The 12,401-nt window shown below is 37.5% G+C and overlaps 1 protein-coding gene across 1 annotated transcript in view; it reads left to right on the top strand.

Annotated features, from left to right (window-relative positions):
* The window catches only part of Kpna1 (karyopherin alpha 1 (importin alpha 5)), a 59,507-nt gene that overhangs the window by 774 nt on the left and 46,332 nt on the right, over window positions 1-12,401 (top strand). The gene's annotated exons all lie outside the window — the stretch shown is intronic.

Raw genomic sequence — 12,401 nt, 5'->3', positions numbered from 1 at the left:
GGCTGGGGAGAGCTGGGGTGGCCTGATTCGGCAGGGAGGGACCGTCTCGGAACGCGCGAGTTACACCCGGGCCGGAGCCGGCGCCTGGAGGGGTGGGGGAGGTGGAGACGGACGGCTGCAGTTTACAGATGTCACAACCTCCCGGTCGGCCGGCTGACGGGGGTGTGGTAATTATAGGAATGACAGAACTTCGTCTGCACACAGCGGGTGAACCGCGATGCGAAGGAAACAGCGAAGAATTAGATTAAGCCCAAAATGGGAGGAGAAAACTCTAGGATGACTGTGGAAGTCAGCAGTCGTCAGGAAAGAATGTTTTAGGGTTCAGTGGAAGGGTTTCGTGTTCTGCTTTCAGTGAAGAGCTTCACAGTGGGTTTTTGAGGTTTAAACTCAGGTTTGATAAGCAGTAACAATAAACAGTTGCGAAAGATACAGTTAAAGTGTATTACTAACTTCCATCCTTTGTCGCTTAAACAATTACTTCACAATCTCTATTAGCAATGGTTGAGTAGGTAACATTCCCCTCGTGTTAGTTTATTTAAGGCAGTCTCCCTCTGTAATCCAGACTGATCTAGAACTCCATCCCTTTCTGCCTCAGCCTCCAGAGTGCTGGGATTACAGACGTGAACCAACCTGCCTAGTTATGGCTTAATCTTGACACTGTTTTTTCTTTAATTTGATCTGGCATTTGTAACATTTTGTAAGTAATCCACAAGTTATTCTTTCCACGTAAAAAATGAAGGGATTAAAGTTTAATTTTTCAAAGGAAAGTGAAGAGGTATGTCGTGTTTTTACTGAAATGGTTTATTCTTGGAAGGCACTAGTTTATGGGTATACGTGATTTTAAGGTGGAAGACGTGAGGGGGAGTAACAAAATTAACATTTATTGAGCTCCTTTCCAGGTAATGTGCTAAAAACTTACATATATTAAAACGTCATTAATACTTAACGTAACTTCGAAGTGCAGTGGATGTTACTTTTTCCTGTTTTATACACAAAAGCATGGAAAGACAAAAGTAACATAAGGTCATTCATTGCAATCCAAAGTTACTGCCATTTTAAGAATTACTTCTCTTTTTTATATTTCTTTGTTGTGTTTTAGTTTTTCAATACTGGAGATTAAACCTAGGGCCTTTGTACCGACCCCTTTTTTAAAATTTTGAAACAGGTCTTCCTAAAATGCTACGTTGCTTAGGCTGGTCTAGAATTTGTGACCCTCCTGCCCCAGCCTCTTAGAGTTCTGGGATTACAGGTATTGTGCTGCCACGCCCTGCTGTATTTTCTTCTTCTATTTTATATTTTGAGACAGGGTCTCACTATGCAGTTCAGCCTGTCCTTGGACTCACTTTGTAGCCAAGGCTCGTCTCAAACTCTGATTGATCTTCCTGCCTCAGCCTCCCCGGTGCAAGGATTACAGGCATGTGCCACCACGCCCGGCTTTGTGTTTTATTCTTAATCCAGTCATTCAGCAAATGTTTAACGAGTGATCATTTGCCTGCAGCTAGAGATGTAGTCGTGATCCAGACACATTTAACAATACAAATATTGACTACGTGACGTTTTATTAGTCATTATAATTGAACAAAAACTGTAAAATAGCAGAAGTTCACGTAGAAGCAGACAACATAAGCCTTTAAGATTTACAGGCTTTGGAAAACAAAGCATATACATTTGTAAAAATCTAGAATAGGGCCGGGGAGTGTAACTCAGAGTCTGTCATGGTTCACATCCTGGCTTTTGTCCTCACTACCATTGAAACAAAAACAAACCAAAAAACCAGAATAAACTAAATGACAGAAATAAAAGTGTCACTTGAAATCAGTGTATTTGATTTATATTTTTTTCCTAAGGCAGTCATCATAGAAGTTTCTTTATAGAACTATTATATAATGTTACGGACTTTGACTTTTATTTAGAATTGATTCCAAAGGGGACTACAAAAACAATTTATTGCCACCCAAGACTAATTTATTGGTCCCTGTAAAATAATACAGACCTTAGGACAAATTCTTTTCTTTTTTTGAGACAGATCTGGCTTTGTAGTTCAGACTGGTGTTGAACTCACTATGTAGCCTAGGTTGGCCTCAGATTCTCAGTGATCTGCCTGCCTGCCTCAGCCTTCCAAGTGCTGGGATTATAGAAGTGTTCCATTGTACCTGGCTTGAGACAAATTCTTTAGAGCTTAGTGCTAAGATTTTTTTTTTATTAAATTTTTTACCTTTTATTTTACTAGTTCAATTTTGTTTTGTGAGCCATTCCCTTTAAAAACTTTACACTCTTGCCACGTGTTCAATTTTTGTAATTTTCCTTAGTGTTGACTATGTCATGAATTGTTTTACACCACATAGTCTGGTATTGCTCTACATTGTTTACTAGGTTTTTTTTTTTCTGTTGCTGACAATTATTTTGTCCTTTTATTGTTTCCCATACATTTGAAAGAATTATATTTTGCTCTTTTTATCCTCATTGATTTTTCACAGAGTTTGTTGAATTAAAGTTTTAATGTTTTCTGATGTCAGTGATTTTAAGTCTGTCAGATTGTTTTTAGAAGTACAGGCGTAGTTAAATTTATTGCAATAAAAGACATTGGCATTTATCCCCCTCCATGCTGCTTCCCTTTACTTCATATGCACTAATGTGTATCGTTCTTAAGCAGTTTTTGTTTGGTCGGTTTTGGTTTGTTTTTTGTTTTTTAAGGCAGAGTGACGTCTTGCTTTGTAGTCCAAACTGATCTTGAACTCACTATGCTGATCTCAGACTTGCAGTGTTCCTTCTGCCTCAGCCTCTGGAATGCTGGGATTACAGGCATGTGTGCCACCACTCCTGGCTCATTCTTAAGCAATTCTGGAAGTCCTCTTTTGTGAGAAGCTTTAGGAGGGATGATAAAAAATACTGTGAGAGCTGCTACCATCCAACAGAAAGGGAGGCTCATAAAAACAGTGTCCTCAACCCCCTTATTCACCAGATCTGGCCCACTTCTGGCTAGAAGTGCGGCTTCTGGCTCTTCCCTAACATCAAAATAACTGTGAAGGGAAACATTTTGATCAATTCAGGACGTCAAGGCACCCACAACAGTACAACTAAAGATGAAAAAGGACTTGCAGAACAGCTTCAGAAAGTGGCAAGAACAGTAGGATACCTATGTTTGAACTGAGGGGTAGTAGGTTGAGGGGATTAATGACAATGTGACTGTTATTATAATAAATCTAACATTTAAACACACTGGACTTTTGAGTCACTGTGTATAGGTAAAAAAATTCAGGTAAAGATGACTGATCTAGTAGTGGATAAAAACAATCCTAATTACTCTCTTCATTTTAAGATAGCTTTGTACTTTGTGTGGATTACGAATTTATCTATAATAATGGAAGAATACATTGGAAATGCTAACAGTGTCAGTAGCTAACTTGGGTTTATTCCTTTTTCCCTTGCTACACTAAACAGGAGGTGGCCCCAACAATGGGGCCAACAGTTTTGTGTGTGTATGTGTGTGTGTGCATAGAGCCCGCAAGTAGAAAATTTTGAGGTTGTGCATTGAAAGAGCAGGGATGCAAACTGATGAATGTACAGTTTGACTTTATCTTTAAAAATGTTAACAGCCCCCTTATAAAGCAGTCCTAAATGAAAAAATTGTGTCTGTCCTAGTGTTGTAGATTAATTGGGACAGTTCTTGAGAATAGGCACCAATCCAGAACGTGGATAATGGGGGTAATCTCCTTCATATAACAAGAATAATACTGTTCTTCATATACAAAGATAAGTGCTTACTCATCATGATTGATTTTCCAGCATGAAGAGGGATATGTGCTGAGCTGTTCCTGTTTCTCTGTGCTCTGTGACCAACAAGGCAGAGGAGTTAGAATGGGAGTTTGTAGTTTGGGAACTGAACAGCTCAGAAAAAGTACTAAAATCGGTTGATGGTTTAAGATATCTGTATATCTGTGTCTGTATATATATGTAAGATTGATTGATCAATAGATATATCCTCCATAGGGTCTCACTTATGTAGTCCACGCTGGCCTTGAACTCACTATGTAACCCAGACAGGCATGAAACTAGGTGATCTTCCTCTAGAGTGCTAGGATTTCAGGCCTGGGCCACCACACCTGACCTGGTTCAAGCTATATTTCAGGTACTTTTACTTAATTAACCTTGCAGAACCACTTTGAGGAGGTGCCTACTTATACCTAACCATGCTGTAGATTAGGTAACCTAGCCTACTTCAGAGTAAGTGGTAGAGCTGAGATTCAGATATAGGGCTATTGGTATATACTATGTTCATATCAGTCTTTAAAGCTTGGTTTTATTCACAGTTCACTCACTATCAGAACAAACTAGATGTATTTTATTTAACAACATGAAATGATGCTGTAAATTACTAGTTCATTAACAGTTTATTAACAGCTAGTTTATTAACAGCTGACAGATTATTCAAGTTTCTTATCACCATTTAAAAAGTACAATTTTTAGATTAATAACTGAAAAGGTGTCCCATTTTAGCTTCTGCACTTAGACACTACCCTTTTAGTCATTTCCTGTTGTTTACATTTGTATTTATAAATACCTTTCTTTTATTATAATTTCCTTTTTTGGTACTGGGGATTGAATTTAGGCTTTGGGCATGATAGGTGAGTGCTGTATCACTGACCTCTACTCCAACCCCCATTTGGGGTTATCTTAATATAGCAGTTTTAGTCATTATCCATTTTGCTCTAAGCAGGGCACTATTCCTTGCTGTGCTGTGCATGACCATCTCACCAAAACACACCCACACGCACCCCCCCGCACACACACACTGCCTCTCCCTTCTCAACGTAGTTATCAGAGGTGTTTGTTCAGTCAATATTCAGTGTTCACAGTATTGTAAATATTCACTGCTGAACTAGGTGGAGTACTACATCATTTCCTGTCTTGACCAGTACTGTTTTTCTAGGAATTGAAACATAAATGAAACACTTTTTTGTTTTATTTCTTCAGAATTTCTCCTGGAGCCCTTTGTACATTTAGTGCAATCCAGCCTGTCTCACAGTTGTTATCCTAGGTCTTCTCTTTATGTCATCTTTAAATTTTCATTCCCTTTTTCCTGTATTGGGTCTCTTGTTTCCCATATAGTCTGTCTTGGTTTATTTGTTTCTTTGGAGCGTATCTCCTAGTAGCTTTCAGAGACATGGTTTCATGAGAGTCAGAACTTTGTGAGATGTTGCATGATGAGAAAAATGCGTGACAAGAAAAGTGCTCTTCTTCCTTCACTTTTGATCAGTAGCTTGACTGGGTGTAGGTTGAAAGTTCTAAGTTGAAAATTATTTTCACTGTAGCCATATTGCTTTCATCCTTCCAGTGTTGCTGTGGAAATCCAAAGTTATTTTGTTTCATCGTCATTTTTAGGTGACTTTCTCGTCTGTTCCCCAATCTCCAGAAGCTTTTAGGATATTATTTTTAACCCTTGAAATTCCATGATATGCATAGGTGTGGGGTGCATCCATCATGGGGTATTGGTATATATACGTATCATCTTGATTCTTTTTAGTCCCTGTCCATCTGTCTCTCATCCCAGATCAAATTCCCATCTCCATGAAGTCTACCCTAGCTCCCTGCTTCCTACGTACTTCTACAATCTTTTATTTTACTCCTAAATTATGTATACTTTGGGTTTTTCATTAAAAAGAAACTGTGATATTTAATCTTTTGAGTCTGATTTATTTCGCTTAAAAGTATGGTCTCAGGATGAATTCATTTTCCAACAAACAACTCAAATTTATCCTTTATTACGAATAATTCTCCATTGTGTCTGTATGCCATGTTTTCTTTATTCATTCATATGTTCATGGGGATGTAGGCTGCTTCCAGGATTTGAGTTGTGCTGCTATAAACATGCATGTATCACTGTATACATGTATGTATCACTGTAGTGTGATGTTTGACTCTTGTAGGAAGATAACTAGAAGGGGAATAGTTGGGTCAAATGGGCTGTGTTTTTTTACTTTTTGTTTCTTTTGAGAGAGGATCTCACTGTGCAGTGTAGACTGGCCCCAGGCTGGCCTGGAACTCATGGTGATCCTCCTGCCTCAGCCTTCTGAGTGCTAGGATTATAGGTGTGCACCACCATGGTGGTCTTGGAGTTTCTATTGTTAGTTTTTCGAAGAATTTCCATACTGATTTCCATAGTGGTTGTACTTTGCATTCCCACCAACAATATAGAGGGCCCCCCCACCACCACCTTTATTACGAGATTTCTTGAGGATAGCCATTCTTATTGGAGTAAAATAGAATTTCAGGCGTGCTTTGACTGCATTTTTCTAATGGGCAAAGATGCTGAGCTCTTTTTTTCCTGTACCCACTGGTCATTTGTACTACTTTTGAGACGTGTCTGTTCATTTTGGTTGCCCATTTTTTGATTGAGTCTTTTATTGGGGTGGTAGGTCTCACTTTTTGAGTTCTTTTTATAGTGTAGATATTAGTTTCCTGTGTGAAGAGTAGCTGGCAAAATTTTTTCCCTATTCTGAAGTTATCTTTACTTCGTTGGTTGTTCGATTGCTGTGCAGAAGCTACTTATTTATTTAGTACTGAGAATTGCAGAAACTTTTTAATTTGATGGAATCCCATTTGTTGACTTTTGGTGTTACTTCTTTCTCACTTGGGGTTTCTATTCAGAAAGTTCTGTGTGTACCCATGTCTTCAAGAATTTTTCATTTTTTTCTTCTGTTTTTATATGTAAGTTTTTGATCCATTTTGATTTGATTTTAGTGCATGGTAAGAGATGCAAATCTAAATTCATTATGAATATGAATAATCAGTTTTCCCAGTATAGTATAAAAGAGACTGACTTTTCCAGTGTATGTTTTAGGCCTCTTTGTTGAAAATCAGATAACTGAAGGTACCTGGGATTGTTTATGCATCCTTAGTTCAGTTCCATTAATGTATACATCTGTTTTTGTGCTGGTACTGTGCTGTTTTTAATCACTAGCTTTATAATCTAATTTAAAATCTGAGATTGTAATATTTTTTGTTTTCTTCTTGTTGCCCAGGATTACTTTAGGTATCCTGGGTTTCTTCTGCTTCCACACTAATTTTAGGATTTTGTTTCCTTACTTCTGTGAAGAACAGTGTTGATATTTTGATTAGAGTTGCATTAAATCTAGATACCATTTTTGATGATACAGCCATTTTGATAATATTGATTCTGCCTCAGTAACAGGGCATGACTTTCCTTTTTCTGCTGTCTTTAGTCTCTTATTCTTTTTAGAGGTCTTTCTTCCTTGGTTAATTCCTAGGTGCTTAAAAAATGTTTTAGGCTATTGTGAATGGGGTTGTTTTCTTGATTCCCCGCCCCCTGTGGCTTCATTATTAGTACATAGGAATGCTATTGATTTTTGTGTAGTGGTTTTATATCTTACTACTTTGCTGAATTTGTTAGTACTAGGAGTCTTTTTTTGGGGGGGGAGGGAACTTAAGTAAATGTTTTAGAGTTAGTTGTCCTTTCAGTTTTTATACACTCATCAGATTATACCAGGTTCTTTCATTGTTTTTTTCTTAAATTTCTCAGCCCTGCTTTATTATTCCTCAAGTCATTCTGTTTTATGCATTATTTTGCTACATATGAATCATTATGAAATAATTAGTGGAATATACAGTATGTGTGTATAGTCCATGTATTATGTTATAGACCTTGTCTTGTTTCCGTTGTTCTTTTTTAGCTCAGCATTATAGACCTTTTTCATTGAATGTGTGTTTATATATGTCAATAGGTATTTATTTATTTGTGTCCGTGTAGAATTCCATGTACCCATCTACCGCATTTTACTTTTATTATCTAATAATTGGTATTTGAGTTGCTTTTCTGCCATCACAAATACCTGTTACTAGTATATCCTTATGGACCTGGGTGACCGGTTCTCTGGGTTATAGTCCCAGGAATGTGATTCCTGCAGCATAGCATGAGAGAATTAGTTTGTACTTGTAGCAGCGCAGTAGGGTTCTTGTTTGCCCATGTTTGCCTCCAGAGCTGTGGGATATTTCTGTTTGAGCCAGCCAGGCTCTAGTGTTTTGTTGTAGCCCAGACGAATTAAGACAGTTGACAAGCCAAGAGTGATAGAATGTCACCCGGAGGCATAGTTTACATTAAGTTTTATTCCTGGTGTTTTACATTCTACAGATTTTGGCAGATGTAATGAGTACCAGCCATAGTATCATAGAATAGTTTCCTTCCCCAAGAAAAAAATCCTCTGTACTCCATCTATTCGTCTCTCATTCCCTGAGACTCTTGGCAACCACTGATCTTTTTTATTGTTTTTTTTTTTTTTTTTTTTTTTTTTTTTTTTTTTTTTTCCTTTTCCTTTATCCGGCAGAATCTTGTTTTGTACTTAAGGCTGGCCTCAAATTTGTGCGATACTCCTGCCTCAGCAACCTAACTGCTAGGATTATAGGCACACACCACCACACCAGGTTGGTCAGGCGCTCGTGCGTGTTCTCTCTCTTTCTCATATCTCTTTCTCTGTCTCTGTCATTCTCTCTATCAGGAGGTAAGGTTTATTTTGAAAAGTGCTATACTGTGACCAAGTATATCAGATGCCAAGAATCAACAATGATCATTGAACACTAGGGAATTCATTGTCATAATTCACTATTAATAGTTAAAAGAGGAACAATGACCACTTCAATAACTGGCAAAGAGGCCTTTAATAGAACTTACACATTTCAGAGTTTATGTATTTTATCATTATCATTATTATTATTATTATTATTATTATTGTTAGGGGGTGCAGGGGATTGAAGCTAGGCCCTCACATATGTTGGGTAAACACTCTACCACTGAGCTATATTCCCAACTACTTTCCATATGTATGGAAGTTTAGTAACACAGGTATGAATGAGAGGCACTGTATAGTTTTTTTAAAAATCTGAAAACAGTAGCTGCAACACAGCTCACAATTAGAGCTTTCAAATCCAAATGTTTTATTACTTGTTGAATAGCTAAGTTATAGAACACCCGTACAGTAGAATAGTATTCAGCAGGGAAAGAAATGGATTATTAGTATGATATATACACCACCATGGAAAGTGAAAGGTGCCATATTTCGTAGTAAGTGAAAGAAAAGATTTATGTTGTGTTGGTTAAAATTATTTATTTGATATCTGAAAAACATGAAACTGTAAGACAGAAAATCTATCAGTGATTGCTTGTTGGGGAGTTTTCTTAGAGATCTTGCATAAAGAAAAAAAAAAAAAGAATAAAAATGTTGCTGGACATGGTGGTGCATGCCTGCAGTCCCAGCACTCAGGAGGCTGAGGCACAGTATCGCTGTGAGTTTCAGGCCTGCCTGAATCACAGAGTGAGTTCAAGGCCAGTGTGAACTATGTAATTAGACCCTATTTGGAAAAACCAACCCAAAACAAAACAAAAAAAGAAAAGCTTGGGGATATAGCCCAGTGAGAAGGCACTGGGTTCAATCCCTAATATCACCAAAAAGACGCCAACAAATACGAAAATGCAGAAAGCCAGAGTTAAAAATTTGAAATGCTAATTATTAAGACCATCAAACAGAATTCAGTAGGTGATTTAATTCAGTGGCTGGTGTAAAGTGTACAGTGTTAAGTGAGTCATTGTAAAAATAAGGAAAGTTCTTTATCATTGCAATAAAAAGCTAAAAGAAGATAAAAGAAATAAGATAAATGGAAGTGTATATTTAATTCTTGGTCAAGAAGATGCAAAACTATAAAAATGGTGAGTTTCCTTACTATGAGAATTGAACTTTGAGTACCTAAAGGACTTTTTTCCTTCACAGGACCAAAAATTATCTAGAATAGTTGGTCTCAGTCCCTGTCCCTGTCTCTATCTCAGAACTTCTTTATATTCATAACTTACTTGAGGACCCCAAAGAAGTTTTGTGTATTATTTTGTATCTGTGTTAATTGTATTAGAAACTAAAAGAGAAAATTGTAAAACACAGAAACACACAAGCACACATTCCACTAATTATGTCAGAGAGGTGATGCTATCACACATCACAAGGTCTTTGAAGAACTTGAGAGAATGAAAGTGAAGAGGGCTATTTTGAGATAGGATTTTCATACATAGGGAGCTTGAACTCACCTTGTAACCCAGGTTGGCCTTGAACTCTGGACTGTCCTCCTGCCTCAGCCTCCTGAGTGCTGGGATTATAAGTGTGTGCTACCATGTTTGGCTGGTACACTCTTTTAAAGAATATTGGACAGTATCAAAAGTTTAAATGGGCACACCTTTTGACCTTGAGGTTCTACTCTTAGAATTCATTTATCCATGTAATTATACAGGTAGAAATAAATACAGGGGATAGAACATTTGTTGCAGCTTTATTTGTCATGGAAAATTGGAGATAAAGCTATCATGTCCAGAGTCTGGTTATGGTATAAAATTACTCTGTTAGTTAAAAGATTAATTAGGTTTTTGGGATTAATGTAGAGAGTTGTGCAGAGTTGAAGCGGAGTACAAAACTTTGTGTATAATTGTCCTATCAGTGTATAATAGAAAACAAAAGAATATGCATATGCTTGTATAACCAGTTTCTAAAAGAATATACATGGAACTTGCTGGTGACTATGATGGGAAACCAGAGGAAGAACACTTACAATGTTTTTCCTTCCATATTTGGTTCTACTTCCACACCCTCTTACTCTCACTGAAATTCCAAGCCTTTTTATTGTAGGCAATTCCAGCCTTTCGGTTTGCCTGGACCGTATTGAGTGAAGAGGAATTGTCTTGGGCTATACAGAAAATATACTGTATAGAAATTGTGTTGAGCTACACCGAAAATATACTGTATAGTGTAAATAACAAAATTGCCTTATAAAAATGTTCTTATGATAGCATTTTAAAGAAAGAGGGCGAATGGCCTGCAGGCTGCAGATTGGATATGCCCAAGGAGGAAAGACTTATTTCAGAGGTATGGTGTAGATGCACTAGATGATAATAGAAATGTTAGAGCCTTGAAGGCATTTATGAGTTCTTAAAAATTAAAAATGAGGGAAGAGGTGAGGAGGTGGAGGAAAGAAAAGAAAACCAAGAGTTCCTGGTGCTTAACTTTCTTTTATGTGCTTACTCATTTTAAAGAATGTCTGCTCTGGGAAGATGAGGCTTAGTGCTATTGCTTACCAGTCACACTTTCTAACTTCCATGCCGTTACTTTTTACTCACACCTGTTTTGTAGGGTCTTCTTTGAATCTTAACTGACAAAATCCTGTCTATCCTTCCCAGTTTAGCTAACCATCATCTTCATGAATCCACCCCATCATGTTAATCAGAAGAGATCTTTCTTGTTGAACACTTAGTTATATAGCCATTCTTTCATTGCTCAGATATCAAGTTTGAGATATCAGAGTTATTTGCAGGGTTATGATTCCCATGGCTGACATCCTTGGCAGCATTCTGTGGACCTCGGGGACCAGGCTGCCCACACTTCCCAAAAGCCTACAGGTACTAAACAGATAAGTGCTTTTGAAACAAGAAGATGCTTCTAAAAGGGCAGTTTATCACACCTGTTCACTACAGCAGTGGTGTGGTTGAGTGTTCAGTTATCAAATTGTGGTTATCTTTTATGTCAGAAGAACCTGGGAATCATATCAAAACAAATATAAAATTTCTACCAAAATCAATAGAGCCTATATATCTGAAGGCAGTTCTGCAGCAACTTTTGTTACCAAGCATTAACTTTTTTAAAGTGCAAATTCCCAGAACTCCAGTGTGAATTTGAGAAGATGACAATCTGATTTTCAGTTGCTGAAGAAAGGACAGAATGGCTACTCACACATTATAACATCAGATATTGATAATGCTGGTCATTTTGAAAAGCAATATGAATCCAGTTCTTCTTGTACTTGCAGTTGTGACCTGAAGTTGCAAAGACAGATTTAAAGTTCTGAGGGAAACACTGATTGAGTGGAAGACAAAAGAAACTTTGAGATTTTTGTATGGCCAGAATTATGCTTCTATGTGTCTAAAACCCTCTTAGCCTGTCTGGTTAATGAAGAATTTGACAAAGATGACATAAACTCCAACACAGATAGTCATTTCCTTACCTTTGGGGATCTCAGAGTAGCCTGGGTGAGTCTTTACCTTTCAGAGACTCAGGTACAGCCATTAAACCACTACCAGGTTATAAGAACTTTAAAAAAAAAAAGAAGCTGAAACATTAAATATGAGGATCAAGGAATTTGACAGAGGACAATATGTTTTGAATGAAGAAACCACCTATCACAAGACTCAGAAGATCGTGATATCTCACCTTTTCATGGATAGAGTCAGGTTCCTAGAACCAGATTAGAAAATACGTTATACTGGGGCTGGGGATTTAGCTCAGCGGCAAAGCACCTGCCTGGCAAGCGCAAGGTCGTGAGTTCAGTTCCTGGTACCGGAGAAAAACCAAAAAAAA

Source organism: Chinchilla lanigera, unplaced genomic scaffold (genome assembly GCF_000276665.1).
Source record: "Chinchilla lanigera isolate Chin_1 unplaced genomic scaffold, ChiLan1.0 scaffold00026, whole genome shotgun sequence".
Classification (NCBI taxonomy): Eukaryota; Metazoa; Chordata; class Mammalia; order Rodentia; family Chinchillidae; genus Chinchilla; species Chinchilla lanigera.
This window is presented reverse-complemented; position numbering and strand designations above follow the sequence as displayed.